The sequence below is a fragment of the Loxodonta africana genome, chromosome 3 (genome assembly GCF_030014295.1).
Source record: "Loxodonta africana isolate mLoxAfr1 chromosome 3, mLoxAfr1.hap2, whole genome shotgun sequence".
Classification (NCBI taxonomy): domain Eukaryota; kingdom Metazoa; phylum Chordata; class Mammalia; order Proboscidea; family Elephantidae; genus Loxodonta; species Loxodonta africana.
In genome coordinates this window covers 77088761-77106297 of record NC_087344.1, presented here as the reverse complement: position 1 = coordinate 77106297, position 17537 = coordinate 77088761, and the positions used below count along the sequence as shown (strand labels likewise).

Genomic DNA, 17537 nt, shown 5'->3' with positions numbered 1-17537 from the left:
ATGGTGGTGGAGTGGGAAGCCAGGCTTGAAGCAGTAGTGGCCCAGGCTTGAAGTAGGAGCGCCCCAGAAGAGGTTTGAGGCACCCCTAGACTCAGCCTCTTCCAGGCCCACCCCTTCCCAGGTCCTATTAGCGTAGGTCGACCCCAAGCAGGCCAACACAAATCTTTCCGATTCCCCTAGGCCCCGCCCCTTCCCGTGCCCCTCCCGCCCGGCTGAGGCCCCGCCCAGCAGGCCCCGCCCCCAGCAGGCCCCGCCTCCCGCCTGCCCAGGCTTGGGCTTTGCACCCGGCGGCGGCTGACAACGGTGGCGGCTGCGGAGCTGGCAGCGCAGGCGGGCGGAGCGGAGCTGCCCGGCCCGTGGCGGGCGATGCCCCCGTGAGCCTCACTCGCCGCCCCTCCCCGCCCCGCGTCCCTACCCCCTCGAAGTCCACCGCCCGCCTGGGGCCGGGCCGCGCCCACGGCCGGGTCCGCGGGGCGGGGTCCTGGGGCAGCACCTGCCCCGCCTTGCGGTGCCGCCTCGGCCTACGGAGCCCCTCTGCCTACCTGGACCACCACCGCACCCCTGGGTAAGTCGGCGGGCCTTCCTTTCTCGCCGGGAGTGGACGTGGGGAGGGGGCTGCTGAGGTCCGGGACACGCGGTCTCCAGGTGCCGGGAGAACCACCCCGGAATGGGGGAGTCCGGCCGTGAGGCGCCACGTAGGGATTGTGTGTGCTGGGTCTAGGGGGCGGGGGCTCGTGGGGAGGAGAAGAGTGCGTATGATGGCAGTGGGGTGGGGGCTAAGGTGTGCAGGGGGCGTGGGGTGTGTGGGGAAACCTGGAAAACGCGTTAGGGGCTGAGTCGTGAGTTCTTTGGTGATGCTCAGAGCACCTGGGGCCCTGATCCTCAACAGCGTTGCCTTGGATGGCATTTTTGGAAAGTGTTTAAAATTCCTCCTGGAAAGAGAGCTGGGAGGCAGCCTGCCTTTCTCTCTCCTGCCCATGCCCTGGTTGAGAATCGGCCACACTTTCCTCCAAATGTAATGCCATTAAGGTTCTAGAGGACCCCTGCCCCTGAAAGAAAAGGGGGTGTTGTTCACTCCAGCCCTAGGGTGGGAAGAGGGGGCTTCCGGGAAGCTGAAAAAGCAGTTGGTCAATACCATGGTGGGGAGCAGGGTGTTGGAAGACTTGGCAAGACCATTGATGGGTAACTGGGCACCCACTTATCCAGGGGGAGGGTATCCTTCCTGACTGGCCTCCTGGCTGCCTGGACCCCATTCCCACATCACCTTCCCTGGACAGCCCAGTACTGAGGAATGAGTTTCTTCCCAGTGTCCTGGGTCTGGGAACCCAGGGAGGGGGCATAACTGCTGTGGTCCTGGATTGGGGTGGGCAGTGCCAGACCCAAGACCAAAGAACAAGGATCCCTGGTTGGCACTGGCACCTGGAGACTGTCTGGATGTGGCCCTTTAGGGCTGGGGAACTTGGGGGGCTGTCAGTGTCTGACCCCAAGCCTGGGGGTGTTGTCTGGGTGTGTGTGTGTGTGTGGTGGAGGGGGGAGGCTACTGCCCCTTTGGTCCTGTCCCCTCCACATGATGACTTCTTAAGCCTGGAAGCCTTGGGTTTGGGGCCTGAAGTGGTGAGGGAAGGGCCTTTCTGGGTTGGGCCTGGCCACCAAGGGGTTAACTAGCCAGCCCCACAGTGCTGCCAGCCACCAATTAGTCTGTAATCTGCAGCTGCCAAGCGTCCCTGGGGGTATGTGGGGAGCCTAATGGGGCATTCTCTGGTTGGGGAGAGGTGGGCAGAGGCCCTGTGGGGAGGGGGTCCCTGAAACTGGTATTTAAACCAAGGACTATGCACTTTGGAATTTGTTTAGGGCCCACAGACCCCTTCCCTGCCCTCTGTGCCAGGTTGCTTGGCTTAGAGGCCTCGGCCCTGGGGTTCCATACCTACTCAATCCTTTGCTGGGTATGGATACCAGAGTCAGGCAAACCTGGCTTCAGACCCGGGCTCTGTACTTACTGGCTGTGTGATGCTGAGAAAGTCACTCCCCGACTCTGAGTCTCCTTCTGTAAAACAGACCTAACCTCCTAGGTCTCCTGGGAGGAGTAAATGAGATGGTGGATTTGAGCTGCTTCGTACTGTGCCTGGCACTCAGGGGAGCTCAGAAGATAACTGCTGAACACACGGGCTACCCCTGTGCCAAGCACTCTCTGGGGCAGCCCTGCGGGAGCCAGGTGCTGAGGATCCAGCAGGGAGCAAGACAGTTGCGGGCCCTTTCCAGGGGGCGGGCCGGGGAGGGGGATGTGGTCTAGTGCGCTAGGGCTTTGTCACTGTCTTAACTATTATCGCTCCCTGCCTCTTTGCTCACTCACACTTCAGGTCTCTGGGTGTTAATTGGATTTTATTCTGTGGAGCCCAGGTCTGAAGTTGGTAGTCTCTGGGCTCTTCCTCTTGCTTCCCAGGTGCTTTGGGGGGTTCTGTCAGGGGTCTGGGTGATATCACACAGCTGGAACAGCAGCTGGCCCTTTAAGGAGGGAAGAAAACAATTATCCTGCCTGGGCATTGCATCAGCTGGAGCCTGGAGGGTCCCTGGGGAAGGGGGGCAGGCTGGTGGTTGATTTCATTAGTGCCATGTGAGAACTCTCACCCCACTCCCCAGCCGCAGACTCCTCCCCCAAGCAGCAGCAGCCTGGCCCAGAGCCTCCTCCCACCCCAGGAGCACAACCCTGGGGGATGCTCTTTGTGCACCCCAGGCCATGTCTGGGCCCACGCAGAGGAGAGTGTAGGGAGGTGTCTCTCACACTGGTATTTTGCTGACAGTGGCAGTGTCTCTCCTCCTGGCATTCTGCTGACATGGGATGCAGGGTGTGTCTCCTGAACTGGAATTTTGTGGACAATGGGGTGTTGCCCCCATTTGTGTTTGGCTGACATGGGGATGTCTCGCCCACACTGGCATTGTGTTGATCTCGGAGAGAGGATGGCTTCTGCACTGTCCTCTCCCTGACAGTGAGGCTGTCTCCTACACTGGTATTTTGCTGACCTGACAGAGGAGCCATGCCGGCTGGGGTGTGTGTGAACTGAGGGCTCAGGTTAGAAATAACTACTCTCTTTGGAGGTGAGCTAGCTGGGAATGGTGAGTCATAGGGACTAAGTGGTCTGGGGCAGAGAGGAGACCAAGTACTTGTGCATCAGTCAGACTTGGGTTAAAATCCTGTATCCTCCACTTCCAGGCTCTGTTACCTGCGCAGGCAGGTGGCTGTAACTTGTGAGCCTCATAGCCTCCTCTGGAAAATAGGAACAATTTATACCTACGCTGCCCCCATCCCCACCTGAAAGGTGCTGTAACAGATGTACAGTACCCAGCCAGGGCTGGCAGGTGGCAGGCACTACTGAATGATGGTTCTCTTCCCTTTGCAAATTTGGGCCCCTCACGCCTTGCACTCAAGATGCCTGGGCAAGGAAAAGGGCTAGGGAGGAGCGGAGAGAAGAGGAGAAAGCATGCAGGGCCAAGAGGGAGGGGTCAGTCACCAAGTCCCTTGGTGAACTAGGTGGCTCTGCCCTGACAGAGCCTGAATTCTAGATTCTAGAAGAGCCAAGCAGAGCAGGTGATGTATGTTAAAGGAGGGATCCAGGGGTTCTCTAGAACCTGTCCCTAGAGTGCTCCCCTACCCTCAGGAGTCTGGGAAGAGTTCCTGGAGGAGGTAACATCTTAGCAGAGATATGAAGGGGGCCAGGAGTTGACATGGTAAAGGAGGAATGAGGAAGGGGAATAGAGTGAACTGAGACCCTGGTGACAGTGGGAACAAGCTTAGTGTGGTGGGAAGGAAATGGCAGTGGGAGGGTGGGCTGAGAGTAGGCAGACCTCAGTGCAGCCAGGCCAGACTTCCTTGGTCTAGCAGGATACTAAAGACTTGGGAACTTACCCCAAGGCCAGTGGCAGCCTCTGAAGAGTTTTAAGCAGAGAAGTCAGGGCCAGATTTCCAGAGTGTGGGCTGGAGTCAAGGGCCCTCACCATGGGTGACCTTTTGCCGTCTCCTACCCCCTTCCCTGTGCAGCAGCCTTGGTGCCCAGGGAGCAGGTTGTTTATGTGGCTTGCCCCAGGAGGGAGAGGGCCAGTCCCAGTCCTGCCTGCTCCTTCTCTCTGGGCTGAGCTGCATCGCAGCCTTATTGACGAAGCTCAGCCCTCGGGGCCAGGCCCTCTCGAGCTCCTGGGGAGCCAGAGGGCAAGAGGCAGGGCTTTCGCACCCGGCTGGCTGGCTGTGTTCGCATTCAAGCTCTGTCCTTCATGAGCTGGGGGATCTCTGCCTAGGTAACACCCTGTTGCAGTTCAGTGCCTTGAACTATAAAATAGGGTTGAAAGATAAGATAAAATTCTAGATGGAAATCCTAAACCTCCATCTCAGTGTCTGTTGGCCCTTTATTCTATTGCATGGAGACTGACGTTGACTCTGGGCTGGCTGAGGGTGGGGGCAGGACTGGAATCATGAGTCTGGTCACACAGGCCCTGAGCTTAGAAGGACCTCTTGCTGGGTTTAATGCTGTGTTGTAGCCACTTGAAATTCTTCGTAGTTTTGAGCAATGGGCCCTGCACTTTCATTCTGCACTGGGCCCTGCAAATATGTGGCGGGGGGGCGGGGGCGGGTAGGAAGAGGCAGGGGAGACACAGACCTGCAAAGAGTTCCCAAGTGGAGGTGGTAGAAGGTGGAGGGCATGAGTAACTGTGCGAGGTGGGTGGGATGTTAATAATAGTAATGTGTATTTAGCACTTACTATGTGCTAGGTTATCTGTTAACACTTCACCTGCTCATTTTCAAACAGCCCTGCAAGGTAGGCACTGTTGTTACCTCCATTGTATAAATGAGGAAATTGAGGTTAAGATACTTGACCAAAGTCACACAGCTATCAAGTGGCAGAGCTGGGATTCAAACTGAGGTTGTCCAACTGCAGAACATGTGTCTTCCCCTAGGAGGGGCCACCTGAGCTGGGTCTGAGGATAACTAAGAGTTTGCCCAGGGAGAAGATGTAGTGGGAAAGGCAGGGCTCTCTCAGCTGGTAAATGCTGTGCCAATCAGTGGTGCTGGGCCAGGAGAAGAGTAGCCAAAGCCAGATGGCCCGTTGGGGCCAAGAGAAGGTAACTGGGTTTTAGCAGTCCTGATTTTCAAGCTCAGGGCCTCTGGTCACTCTGCACCCAAGCCTTGCTCCCAGGGCTCCTGAGAAGTCCCCCAGGCCCTCTTCTCACTGTATACTCCCTTCTCCTCCCCACCACCCAGACAATTTGATTTACTCTTTTGACTTAATGATTTCTTCTGAGCTCAAGACCCACATGTCTAGCTGCTTCCTGGAGTACACATAGATGTCTCTTAGACAATCAACCCCAGGTCCAAACCCAGCTCCTCGGTTCCACCCGCCCAAACTTGTTCCGCCTCCGGTGTCCCCAGCTTATCCCTGGCATCACCACCCACCCACTTGCTCAAGCTGGAAAGCTGGAAGTTCTCCTGGACACCTCCCTCTCCCTCACCCCCACCTCCCACAGCCGGTCCTCAGCAAGTCCTGCTTGTCCTCCTGAATCTCTCTCTAGCCACTGGGCTCTCTCCTTCCCCACCGCCCCATTCCAGGCCACCGTCATCTCTCACCCAGACAACAGTCACAGCCTCCTAACTGGTCTCCTGTTTCTGTCCTTGCCCCACTTCATTTCATTTTCTAAAGATAAAATGTGTGATCATGCCATTTCTCTGCTTAAAACCCTTCCAAGACTTCTTATTGTCCTTGGAATAAAAGCCAGAGCCACAGGTGTAGCCTACAAGAGTCTGTGTGATCTGGCCCTCCCCAACCTCTTGTGTATTGTCTTGTATCATTCTTCTGCTCCCTTCTGTGCAGGACCCTCACACATGCTGTCCCTCACCCTGGAACCCTCCCGCTGCCCAGCTAACTCCTACTTATCCTTCAGATACCAGCTCGAATGTCATTTCCACAGGGAAGCCTAAAAACTAGAAACTAAATGCCATCTCTGCCCCCACCCCGCCACCAGCCTTGTGCTTCTTCACCGCACTGATCACACTTGGATTGCTTTTTCATCGTTTCTCATTCTTGCTAGATTATGAACTCTGTGAGGTTGGGAATCCTGTTTTGCCTAGCACTGGCACATAGTAGGTACACCACAGAGTTGGTCAATGAATGAAAGGAATAAATAGACCATTGCTGCAGCATCCTAACTGGTCTCCCTGCTTCTAGGCTTGCATCCTCCAGTCCTTTCTCCAGGCAGCCCCAGAGCCGTCGTTCTAAAACACAGGACTGACCCTGTTTTTCCCCTCCCGCCCTACTTAAAATACTTCAAGAACTCCCCATTGCTGACAGGAAAGGGCCTCTGCTTCTTTGCATGATATTCAAAGCCTTTGATCTGTGCGGACTGCCACTCTAGCCTGGCCTCCCCTGTGTCCCAACCACACTTTGAACTGGCAGTTCCTGTAACATGCCAGGTTGTTTTGAGCCTCTGTACTTTTGTACTTGCTGTTCCCTCTGCTTGTAGTGCTCCCCCACCCCACCCTTACTTTCTCCCTGGAGAACATCCTTCATTCTTCAAAACCGACTCAACTGTCACCTTTGCTGTGAAATCTCTGCTGAACTCTCCTGCCCCTCCCTGGTCTGTTAGCCCCACTCTCCCTCTGCAACAAAAGTACAGAGTCTATATCTCTTACTCACTGTCTCCCACTAACCTGAGCGAGTCCAGCTCAGGAACAGTGATTATTTTCCTCCAGGACTGGTCATCTTTGTATCTCTGGTTCCCACCTTTTCCCCTGCCTTAACTTGTTCTTTGCTTGTATCCAGAAACCCACTCAGCCTAGCTTCGGTAATAAAGAAGGGTTTATTATGAGGACACAAGGGATTCCTGGAAACTGAGGGGCAGGAAAATCATTAGTTTCAGGAAAGGCGGGACCTGAAAGGCCAGGAGAAATTGAAGTGACCATTCTCTGCGTCCTCTTGTGTCTGTGTTTCTCCCTGCTGGTTGTCGTTGCCTTTCTGTCTCTGCAGACTGGGGTTTCTCTGCATTTCCAGGTACTGAGCCACTTATAGTCCCTGTATTGTGTCCCTGAGTTCCAGCCACATTTAGAGAGAGAACTCTGGGCCTGGCAGATCCACGTCCAAACTCCCAGGAGAAGATCTGATTGTCTCTGAGTGGGTCAGGTGCCCACTGTGGTCCAATCAACAGTAGCCAGTTGGGAAGGGTCACAAAGCCAGACATGCAAATGTTGCTCTTAGTACCCACCTCAGAGAAGGGGATCTTTGTTAGCTGGAATCCTTAGGGTACCAGGGTAGGTGCAGGGAGTTGGACCTGGCTCCTAACCTCCCACCTGGACAGCGCCTGGAGAAAGGGGACCTGAAATTGTCTGTCCCTGGGGCAGCAGTGCTCAGGGCAGGCTCTGAAAAACCTGCAAAAATGTAATTCAGAGTCCTAAACAGAGAGATAGGGAGATGAGACCGTGAATTTTCTTCCCTGTCTTTGGAGTTGGGGCGAGAGGGAAGAGGAGGGCATGAGCAGTCAGGACAGTGCTGCTCCCAGAATCCTTTTCATCCCTTAAGACTTAACTCATTTCCTTCCCTGTATGAAGAGCCAAAGGAGCCCTGGTGGCACAATGGTTAAAGCACTCGACTGCTAGCCAAAAGGTCAGTGGTTCCGACCTACCAGCTGCTACGCGAGAGAAAGATGTAGCTGTCTGTTTACAAACTTGGAAACCATATGGGGCAGTTCTACTGTGTCCTATAGGGTTGTTAGGAGTTGGAACTGACTTGACAGCAGCGGGTTTGGCTTATGAAGAATGATTCCATGCCTATCCTGCCTCTAGTCAGTCATTCTTTACCTGTATTGATTTTGTTCTTTATACTTCTCTAATAATAAACGTTTTTTGAGCATCTACTCTGTGTCAGATACTAACAAACAAAAAAACCCAAATCCGTTGCTGCCGAGTCAATTCTAACTCATGGCGACCCCATGTGTTACAGAGTAGGACTGAGCTGCATAGGGTTTTCTTGGCTGTAGTCTTTACAGAAGCGGATTTCCGGGCCTTTCTTCCATGGCGCTGCTGGGTAAGTTTGAACCACCAACCTTTCAGTTAGTAGGCAAGCACAAACGGTTTCATTTAATCCTCACACCCTATAAGATGGATACTATTATTATCCATAATTTATTGATGAGAAAATTGGGGTACAGAGAGGTGGCACTGACAAGCTAGGGACACACAGCTGTGTGACTCTAGAGTAAAAATTCTTTATAGCTCTTACCCTCAGCTACTTACTCACTTGCCTGCGTGCCATTGGGATTGAGGGCCTCATGGGCAGGTACCAGGTTACCATCTTCCCTCTCTCTCCACTACCCAGCATGGGGCCAACTCAAAGCAAGGGCTGCCATCTGTGGGATAGATGGACACAGGTAGAGTCAAAAAGGCGTCTGGATGGGAGTCCACAGGTATTCTGCTCCTGAATCTACCCTGTGCTAGCTGTATGAGTCTGGACAACTCTCTTAAGCTTGCTGAGCCTCAGTTTTCTCATTCAAAAATGGGGACAGTAATTCCTGCCGTGAGGCTTATGTTAGATGGTGAGTGTGATGATAATTTGTAAATAGGAAAGAACGGAGCAATTTCCAAGGGATTTTTGTTGCCAGAATAGGCTGTGTCAACAGGGCTCCAGCTGGCCACTGCGCCTGAGCTTCTGCGGGAGGTGGACAAGCTAGAGCTTCCCAAGGTGGGGGTGGTACCTTCAGTGGGACACGAGGTGACTTTTAGTGGACCACAGGCCTGCCATTACATAACTTTGACTCACATAGTGAGAAAGTTGGTTCTCTTTCAACTCTACTAGATTCAAGATTATTCTGGGGAGAAAGTATCAGTTTAGAGCTAGTGTGTCTTTAACACCTTTGGAACATTCACTGTCCTCCCCTTTTAACAGATTGCAGGCCAGGCTCAGAGGCTTGGCTGGAAACTTCCATGTAGCTAAAATTTAATAATGTAGTTTTGTTTTACTGTATTTTACTGTCATTTTCTATTCATTAGAAGTGATATTGGCTTTCCGTTTGCAGAAGCAACACTGAGTTTCTATTCAAACAAATGTGTTTACGTGAAAAATGACAATTAAAGAAAATAAATAATGAAGAGTGTAGGAGTACGAGGATTTGCAGAAATCACTGAGGTGGCACACAGTGTTCTGCGGACATTACAAAACTGGCAAGTGGCACAAGGACATCAGAGACATGGCTCGTTGGCCTAGATAATCTCAAAGGTTCCTTCCACCTACCTGGCAAATTTGGGGGTCCCTCCCTGCTATGCCAGCCTGCTCCCCTCTTGTCACCTCATGTCCTGGCTTGGGTTTCTTTGAGAGAATCCTGCCACAATTGTCCTCCAGGTGGGGATTTGTGCCCACTGCCCCCAGAGCTTGCCTGAGTGGGAGGCTCTTGGAGTTGGGGTGTCTGAATAGGGGAAGATGCACTTTAATCTCTGAGGCCAGGACTTGGGAGCTCCTTTGGGAAGGAGCTGCTGACTCCACAGTTCTGGTCCCCACACACAACAGAGACCTCGGAGCATTGGGGCTGTGGGAGCCATGGGTACGGGTGAGGCAGTCCCGGGAGCCTCCTGCCCCAGAGCTCAGTCCAGAACCAGCAAAGCCGGGAGCTTTGAAGTCTCAAGGGTCCCCCTTTCCCTGCTCCCCCCTTTTTACCAACCTCTTTGTGCCTTGGGCTGCCTGCCCCCTGGGGACAGGGAGGTGGACTCAGAGAACGCAGTAGATTTAGCCACAGGGCCCAAGGCCAGGCCAGAGCATTGAAAAGGCAGACAAGTGGGAGGGAGAGAGTCATCCCTGCCCCTCCCCAGTCCCATGCCCACACTGGGGGGCCATCCTGGGCACCAGGAAGGTGTGGGACCTGGGTAGAATGTCTGAGGGTCTGTGGAGGCATATTGTGTGTGTGTGTGTGTGTGTCTACCAGCCCTTGCACACAGCACACAGTGCCACACACGTTCACAGGGCCACTCAGACACACCACACAGCCAGCACACACTACACAAGGACAACGTTCACAGCACACACCACAGCATGTGGGTGTGTATGTGCGTGTGTGTCCGTGGTGAATGTATCTTTGCGTAATGCACCTGTGAGTTTGTGCAGCATGCGAGTGTGTGTGGTGGATGTCTTGTGTGTCATTTGCATGTGGTTTGGGTGAATGCATCTCAATGCAACATGTGTCTGTGACGCACAAAGAGTGTGTGTGTGCGCGCACGGTATGTCTGGGTGCCCTGTCTAGGGGTGTGGTGGGTGCGTGCTGTGAATGTCGTCCTTGTGGAGCGCGTCCTGGCTATGTGATGTGTCTGAGTGGCCCTGTGAACGTGTGTAGCGGGCTAGCTCCGGTCTCTGCCCTGGGAGGGGAGAAGGGGAGAGGGTGTTCCAGGAAGGCAGTTCTGAGGGGCCCTGTCTGTGTCTGGAGCCGCGGGTGTGCTGGGTTCCCTAGGACAGTCCCTAGGGCGGGCAGCGGGCACGCGCTCAGGCGGCGCCTTCCGGCATGGCCCAGGGCTGGTAATCTGAGCCCCTTCCCCCATTAAATATTGATCCGGCCCAGTTGGCGGCTCTGGCTCCCGCCCCAACCCGGCACCAGCAAGGGGAAGAGCGGTGGCGGGGAGCAAGCAGCCACCGTCGCTGTCCTTGGTGCTGCCATGTCTCTCTCCACAGGGTGTAGGTGCTCAAGCTACCGCGGGGCTAGTAGGGGGAGTTTTTCTCACCCAGAAGCGCCCTCATCAAGGCCCCTGGCTCCCAGGATGAACTTGCTTGCCCCTACCAGCTACCTGTCAGTTCCTCCACCAATCTAAGAAAGGGGAGCAGAGGGACCAAGTGACCATCTTGTTGGGCTCCAGTATGCCCCATATGCCTGGGTTTGCCTGGGACAGTCCTAATTTTTACTTGTTGTCTTAGTGTGATCAACAATAGCACCCCTCCTCACTCTCAGAGGGTTCCAGTTGGATAATAAATTATGTGGCCACCACCTGCCCGGATGGCACTGAGGCTTTGATCCAGAGACCTCCTCCCCCACCCTCTTTGCTCTGCTCTGGGATTCTGGAGTTGTGTAGGTGTTCCAGTGCGGGTGTGCGCTTACTTGTGTGGGAGGTTGTCCTTCCTGTGCCAGGCTGAGGTGGAGGGAGTGCTTGGGAGGCATGGGAATCTTGAGACCCCACTGCAGCTCAGACCCTCCCTGGGGGAGTGTCTTAGGCAGCTAGTGCTGCTAGAACAGAAATACCACAAGTGGATGGCTTTAACAAAGCGAAATTTATTCTCTCACAGTCTACAAGACTAGAAGTCCAAATTCAGAGTGCCAGCTCCAGGGGAAGGCTTTCTTTCTCTGTTGGCTCTGGGAGTAGGTCCTTGTCATCAATCTTCCCCTGGTCTAGGAGCTTTTCAGTGCAGGGACCCTGGGTCCAAAGGACACATGTTCCTGGCTCTTCTTGCTTGGTGGTAATGAGGTCCCCCTGTCTCTCTGCTCACTTCTGTCTTTTATATTTCAAAAGAGATTGATTCAACTAAATATAAAACCAAAAACTATGAAGATCTTAGAAGAAAAAATAGGATCAACACTAGAGGCCCTAATACATGGTATTAACACAGTACGAACCGTAACTAACTACACACAAATGCCAGAAGATAAGCTAGATAGCTGGGATCTTCTAAAAAGTAAACACTTATGCTCATCAAAAGACTTCACCAAAAGAGTAAAAAGAGAACCTACAGGCTGGGAAAAAAATTTTGACTATTACAAATCCAACAAAGGTCTAATCTCTAAAATCTGTAGGAAAATCCAGTGTCTCTACAACCAAAAGACAAATGATTCAGTTAAAAAATGGGTGAAGGAAATGAACAGACCCTCCACCAAAGAAGACGTTCAGGCAGCTAACAGACCCATGAGGAAATGCTTGCGATCACCAGCCATTAGAGAAATGCAAATCAAAAACCACAATGAGATACTATCTCACCCCAGCATTAACGGCAGGAATCAAAAAAAAAAAAAAAAACAGAAAATAACAAATATTGGAGAGGCTTCAGGGAGATTGGAACTCGTATGCACTGCTGGTGGGAATGAAAAATGGTACAACCACTTTGGAAATCAATTTGGCGCTTCATTAGAAAGCTAGAAATAGAAATACCATATCATCCAGCAATTCTACTCCTAGAAATATATCCTAGAGAAATAAGAGCCATCACACGAATAGACATATGCACACCCATGTTCATTGTAGCATTGTTCACAATAGCAAAAATATGGAAACAACCTAGATGCCCATCAACAGAGGAATGAATAAACTATGGTACATAAACCAAATGGAGTACTATGCAATGATAAAGAACAATGATGAATCTGTGAAGCATCTCACAACATGGATAAATCTGGAGGGCATTATGCTGGGTGAAGTAAGTCATTCACAAAAGGACAAATATTGTATGAGACCACTATTATAAAAACTCATGAAAAGGTTTACACACAAAATGAAACAATCTTTGATGGTTATGAGGGTGGGGAGAGGTGGAGATGGGAAGACACTAAATAGACAATAGGTAAGTGGTAACTTTGGTGAAGGGTAAGACAGTACACAATACTGGGGAAGCCAGCACAACTTGTACAAGGCAAGGTCGAGCTCCATAGACACAACCAAACTCCCTGAGGGACTGAATTACTGGGCTGAGGGCTGTGCGGACCATGGTCTCGTGGAACATCTAGCTCAATTGGCGTAGCAGAGTTTATAAAGAAAATGTTCTACTTCTATTTTGGTGAGTAGCGTCTGGGGTCTTAAAAGCCTGTGAGTGGCCATCTAAGATACTCCACTGATTTCACCCCTTTGGGAGCAAGGGAGAATGAAGAAAACTAAAGACACAAGGGAAAGATTAGTCTGAAGGACTAATGGACCACAACTACCATGACCTCCACCAGACTGAGTCCAGCACAACTGGATGGTGCCTGGCTACCGGCACTGACTGCTCTGTCAGGGATCATAATAGAGGGTCCCAGACAGAGCTGGAGAAAAATGCAGAACAAAATTCTAACTCACAAAAAAAGAACAGACTTACTGGCCTGACAGAGACTAGAGAAACCCGAGAGTATGGCCTTGGGAAACCCTTTTAGCTCAGTAGTGAAGTCATTCCTGAGGTTCGCCCTTTAGACAAAGATTAGACAGGCCCATAAAATGAAACAAGACTAAAGGGGCACAACAGCCCAGGGGCAAGGACTAGAAGGCAGGAAGGGGCAGGAAAGCTGGGAATAGGGAACCCACGGTCAAGAAGGGAGATTGTTGACAGGTTGTGGAGTTGTTAGCCAATGTCATAAAACAATATGTGTACTAACTGTTTAATGAGAAGCTGGTTTGTTCTCTAAACCTTCATCTAAAGTACAATAAAAAAAAAAGATCAATTCAAGATACAACCTAATCTTGTAGATTGAGTCCTGCCTCATTAACGTAACTGTTTCTAATCCTGCCTCATTAACATCATAGAGGTAGGATTTATAACACAGAGGAAAATCACATCAGATGACAAAATAGTGGACATTCACACAATACGGGAATCATGGACCAGCCAAGCTGATAGACATTTTGGGGGAAACAATTCAGTCCATAACAGGGAGCCAGCCCCTTTCACCATGGATCCAAATTTGGCGTTCCATTCAAGCTGTGCTCTTTTCCAGGCCTGGGTTTCCCCTGCCCCCTAGGCAGGCGTTAGGGTGCTCCCCCAACCCCAACCTTGTATCTAGGTGGCCTCCCTCCTGAATCCTGGGCGGCAAGTCTCAAGGTCAGGGTGTTGCAAAGCCTCTGGGTTGGCCACACGTTTGTGGCATTTTCTCTGAGATCTTCTACTTTCAACCACTGATTCTCCCTCCTGCAATGGATTCCGTTTTTCTTCCACCCCTAACTGTGGGTATTACCTCTCATCCTTTTCTCACTGTGCAGTCTCTTCTGGGCATTCTCCTTTCTTTCCACACCCTGTTTTTTACCCACTGGGAAAGCACACCCAAATCCTGCCCACACGCATTGCTCTCCTGAGCTCCAGCTCTGTGAATCTGCTTACCTGCCCAGCGCCTCCACCTGGGAGTTGCAGTATTACCTCAGACTCATCTTTCCCTTAAGCCAGCTTCTTCCTCTGGGACCTGAGGCTATGCTGATGGCACCTTTCAGCCCTTACCCTTCCTGTAAATCACTTTGTATTCACTTTTTTTCTTGTCCCTTACTTTGCCACATCATTAACTCTAGGCACCCCCCCATGACTCCTGCCCACCTCTTTTCTCTTCACACCTGTGCCATCTGAAGCAGTGTCACCGTTGTCACCTACATGGGTACAGCAGCCTCTTGGCTGCTTCTCCTCACCAGACTTTTCTCTGATTCAGTACTCAGAGTCAGACTGATTTCTGTAAAACTTTATATCTAATGTCATGTTGGATTTCATTACCTACAGGAACAAAGTCAAGCTTCTTAGCCTAGCATTCAATGGCCTGGAGTGGCCATTCCAGAGCACCTTTCTGCCCCTCTCTTTCACTACCAAACTTACCTCCTGTTCCAACTGCGCTGCCTTGATAATCAGGCTCTGAGTATAGCATTTTCTCTCTGGACCTTTCCAGGTAGTTCCTGCCACTTTCTTGCCACTTCTGCCTCTCCAAATCTACCTATCTTTTGAGGTGCTCTGTGATACACCTGGTGGCATAGTGGTTAAGAGCTATGGCTGCTAACCAAAAGGTCTGCAGTTCAAACCTACCAGGCGCTCCTCGGAAATTCCATGGGGCAGTTCTACTCTGTCCTGTAGGGTTGCTATGAGTTGGAATTGACTCGATGGCAACAGGCTTTGGTTTGTGTGATGTACTCACCCTGGATGCCTTCTCTGGTCTTCCCCGGCCTGAAGCGTTCATTCCTTCTGCAGAACAACCAGCACATTTTATCTGTACCTCTCAGTGCTTTGGGCGTTCTGTGAACCAGCAGAATAGGTGTCACCTGGGAACTTGCTAGAAATGCAGAATCTTAGGCCCCACCTGAGACCCATGGACTCAGACTCTACATTTTAACAAGATCCCTGGGTGATTCATGTGCAAATTTAAGGTTGGGAAGCACTGAACTGTGCATTCATGGAGGGTAGGATCTTGCCTCTGCTTCGGGGTGGCCTTTGGCCAAGGCTGATGGTGTTCTCAGGTACCAATTCTAGAAGCCCCTGACTGGTGAAGGTGCCACATCTGGCCAGATGCCATGAGCTATAGAAGGTGGGAGGATGACAGAGATGGCAGAGAAGGACGTGTGTCCTGCCTTTACCCTTTGATCTGGACTGTATGACCTGCAAGGCCCCAGGATTCAAGCTTTGTGAATTTGACGCTGGAAAGCGCTCTAGCGACATGAGTAGGGATCAATTAATAAAAAAGTGGTCATCAAACAGAACTCTTCCCTCTTCACAAAACACATATTGGTAGAAATGTCTGTTAATTTAATGTGTGTCTTAGAAGTTACTTTAATATGTGTTTTTTAATTTATTATAGCATTCATACAGAGCCTGAAGTAGAAACTTTAGAAAACACAATATGTCACATGAAGAAAATAAAAATGACTTGCAGTTCTTTTATCCAGCTAGAAAGACTGTTAATGTTTATTTTCAATTTCCACTCATTCATTCAACAAATATTTACAAACTCCTACTACCTGCCACGTGGGGCTGCCATGAGTCGGAATTGACTCAGTGGCAATGGGAACTATGCTAGGGAGTCCCTGGGTGGTGTAAATGGTTAATGCGCTTGACTGTTAACCAAAAAGGTGGAGGTCTGAGTTCATCCAGAGGTGCCTCTGAAGAAAAGCCTGGATCTATTTTTGAAAAAACAGCCACTGAAAACCCTATGGAGCATGGTTCTACTGACAGAGTAGGTTGTTATGAGTCGGAATAGACTCAACGGCAACTAGTTTACCGTGTGCTAGACTTGTGCCAGGCTCTAGGGATTCAGGATGAAGAAGCTGCCATGGTTCCTACTTGTAAGCAGCTCACAGTCAGGGGATGGGGTACAGGAGACAAGCACTGAGCAAATTAGGAAGAGCAGGGACAGTACAGAGTGCTGGGGAATATGGCAAAGGGATTAACCTCATCTGGGAAGATTCTCCTAGGAAATGATGTTCAAATCGGGACTGAGGGATGAGTAGGGAATAGCCAGGCAAAGGAGGTGCGACAGACACATATGGGGCCCTCAGAGCAAGAGGCGAGGGTAGGGTGGAGAAGGGCATTTCAGGCAGACAGGAGAGAAGAGAATGCAAGGAAGGATGCAATACAGAGTAGGGGTCAGAGGCACAGGCTGAGCTGGAAGGTGGGAAGGAAGGCAGGAGTCAGATCAGACTAGGGCTGTGGGCTTTGGTGAGGAGTTTTTACTTTATCCTGAAGGAAATGGGAAGCTAGGGGCAGGGATCCAGCAGAAGTCGTCTGTTCTGCTTTGTAGGCTGCCTCCTCACAAGGCTGAGCTCTCTGAGGGCTGTGTTGTTCCTCTGTGTCCCCAGTTCTGAGGGAGGGCACATGGCCATGTCCTCAGGAGCCCCGACGCTGAGAGAAGACACATGGCAGACCTGTCTGAGGAAAAGAGGTGTGGCCATGCCCCCAGCAGCCCCTGGTCGGAGGTGGGGGGCAAAGCTCTGCCCCCAGGAACCGTGTTGTGAGCAGGAGACGAGACTCATCCACTCTGGTCTGTCTCACCCTTGAGTGTCTTGAGTCCTTGCAGTCTGGGGGACACAGCATCAGGCCTGGCCATCCTACCCTCCCTGGCCCCCATCCTAAAGGACCATGGCTGAAAATGTGTCCAGGGCAAGTATATGACTCATGTGGGCCTCTGAGGCCAAAGGCCACAATACTGGGGGGAATCAGGGCCAGAACTTGCAGGGGCCGTGTCCTCAGCCCCCTGCTCCCCTCAGGGATGCCTGGAGTCTGTCCGTATTGTCTTCCTTTGCAGAACATGTCTGCTTACACACCCCCAGAGGGTTACCCCTTTCCGTGTATAATGGGAAAGGGCCCACCCTGCCTGAAGCTGCTTGTCCCCCCTGGGCCAGTCTGGGTGGAGAAGTGGGTCAGTCCGGTAGCTATGGTGACAGCAGTGCTCCTGCCAGCCTTCTTGTCTCCTCACCACAAACCTCACCGATGAGCTCCTTTGTCCAGTTGGGGAGGAATGGGGGCCAGGAAGGTGAGACTGGGGGCAGGAGTGTGTGTGTGTGTGTGTGTGTGTGTGTGTGCTTTCAAGCTCACACAAGCACCTGCTCAGAGCAGGTGTGTGTGCCTCAGCCAAGGGAACTCACAGCTCCTGGTAAGACACTTCCCACTTCCCTGCCCACTGAGGGGATGGGCCTCGCCCTGCCTCTTTGGGCTGGGCAGGGACCAAGGGGAGGGTGTGTGCATGAGTGTGTGTCGTGCACACACACATGACTCGGAATGCCTGTGGCTGTCAGTGTGGGTGCTTCTGTGTGCCTTTGTGTTCATGAGTATCTGGGTGAGGGTGTGTGTGCATATCTGTGTACACGTATGATTTTGCTTTTAAGTGTGTAT

At 51.8% G+C, this 17537-nt stretch overlaps 1 protein-coding gene across 1 annotated transcript in view; it reads left to right on the top strand.

The window, feature by feature from the left end:
• Positions 1-480: 480 nt before the first annotated feature.
• RIMS3 (regulating synaptic membrane exocytosis 3) overlaps positions 481-17537 on the top strand; it is a 42838-nt gene continuing 25781 nt past the window's right edge. Inside the window, exon 1 of the mRNA XM_064281797.1 lies at positions 481-565. The gene's annotated coding sequence lies outside the window, so the exon portion shown is untranslated. The remainder of the gene's footprint in view (positions 566-17537) is intronic.